Below are 2,327 nucleotides of genomic sequence, written 5' to 3'. Positions count from 1 at the left end.
TGCAGCATGTGCCCTGACCAGGAGTCAAACCCTGACCTCCTGGTTCATGGGTCAATTCTCAACCACTGATCCACAGCGGCTGGGTTTATCTTCTCCATTTTTATAATGACTTAGCTAAATTTTTTCTTTCATTACTGCTTCAATATTTCACCTTATCTGTACCAAGCTCTCTAGCCCTTACCAACTCGCATTTATCATATACCCTGCAGCTGTGGTGGTGTTAATATTTTCAAAGCATTTGTGTTATTTCATTATAGAAAATATTCATTTAAGAATGCATACAAATTTCTATTTTTGGTGTTTTAAATTAGCCAGACATATGTAATACTTTCAACAATAAATAATTAAAAAAATAACTATGATGGGTTGAGGACTCTATTTTCATGTTAACATATGCAAAACTCCTTTCTCACAAAACTCCACTTTGAGTGTTTGACTTTTTTCTGTCACCAGAGCATGGTTCATTTTAGTCACTAAGCAAATCAGTGTAGGTTCACTTCAGCAAGAGTTACTAGCACTGGGAAGTCAAGGGATCTAAGGGACACTTTGTGAAAGAGTATATTCCCTTATGGGTTAGTCAGCTTGAATATAGTTTTCTATTACTGTAGCCTGTGGAATCCTTGTAGACCCTAATGCATATTTGCAGGTAAACTCTCTTCTGTGTTTATTATTACGGCCTTTTCCCTGGTGTTTCTGCCTCCTAAATTGCTCCATCTCAACATCAAGGTGTTTCACTCCTATTGATTCAAAGATATAGGCTGCTTTTCTAGATCTTCCCAGGTAGAATTTCTTCCTTCTCTAGACTGTTATAACATTCATAGCATCAAAACTATAGGTGTACTCTTCCGCTTCTAATACATATATATTTTTAAAGCAAGTTCTGTATCCAATTCATTTTAATTTCACCTAGAAATTGGGACAAAGTGTCTGGTTCATGTAAGGTGCTCAAGAGCTACTCATCGAATTTCTCCTAAATGGATGCATAATTAAATCAGTTATTAGGCTAATAAAAGTATCCCAAGAAACTTTAAGATGAGGTTATCTATCTATCTATCATCTATCTATCTATCTACCTATCTATCTATCATCTATCTATATTTTTTGGTAAAAATATTTTATCATATCTGTGTTCTAATGTGTTTTCCTATAGTCTACTTCTCTTTCTTGTTGCAAACATTTGTCCTGTTCTTCTTCCACTTTAAGGATCCGCAGTCTTCTTCTTTTCTGCATTAATCTTCCAAAATACTTGCTACAATCTCACAGACCCCTCTTTTACACATTGAACAGCATATCTAAGAGGAAGAAATGTGAACTTCTCTTTAAGTACAGCTGCCTGCGCAATATGTAATGGTGTTTTACTTTAAAAATACTATGGTGTTTATTTTTTTGCATTAGAAGAACCATTTTGCTTCATGAGACTCTGAGCAGTAAGGGCTTTTCCTTAAAAGTAAATGCTTCTAAAGAATCTTCTTTCATGATAGAGTATAGAAAATTGCTAAAAAGAGGCTGCTATTCCAGTAAAAAAAAGGGTAGTTATCAAAAAAGAACTGAACTGGATTATGAATGCTCAGTTTATAATAAGAGGTGCAGCATCATAGAAGTACTGTGCAAAGAAAGAAAAAGAGAAAAAGAATAGCATGTTGGAGAAAAGACTGAGAAACATTTCAATTAATTCAGTTATATATTCTCCAAAATCCATACTTCAATACAGGGATATGGGATAAATTTCAATAAGGGAACCGGAGAAGAAAGAATTGGCTAATTGTCAATCTCCCCCCCCCCCCCCCCCACTTCAGGAAAGGGCAATTACCATTTCCTTGACTAACAATTGGACACAGTTTGGTGTGTAATAAGACAAAAATATACAAATATGTTAATATAAAAGTCGTCACAGATATCCCCTCTCCATCAGTCTCCCCCATCAGTCCAAAAAAACAGTGCAATTACTAACCTACTTGACCAACTCAATCATTTCTATTCCCATCTCCATCACCCTAAAAGAACGGTCTAAACTTATGTTAATATACAGGAGACAAAAAAAGAAGAGGATCTGGAGAAAAATGATTTTGTAAGAAGAGATAGTGAATTTACATCATAAAGATCTGAAGGAGAGGGTAAAATATAACATGCTATGGCACAAGGGAGTTTTGTAAAAGGGGTGTGTTGGTGAATGAGAGTTTATGGAGTGTAGGATGAATGTAAGTTAAAAACAATAAAAACGATAGGAGAGATTATTAGGAAGGCAAAAAGTGAATTAGCTTTTTTTTTAACCAATGATTAAAATGGGAGTGAGCAATGGTTTCTTTTTGTTTTAAACAAATTTTATT

Source organism: Myotis yumanensis, unplaced genomic scaffold (assembly GCF_028538775.1).
Source record: "Myotis yumanensis isolate MYYU_CA2020_CCGP unplaced genomic scaffold, mMyoYum1.0.hap1 SCAF_11, whole genome shotgun sequence".
NCBI lineage: Eukaryota > Metazoa > Chordata > Mammalia > Chiroptera > Vespertilionidae > Myotis > Myotis yumanensis.
This window is presented reverse-complemented; position numbering follows the sequence as displayed.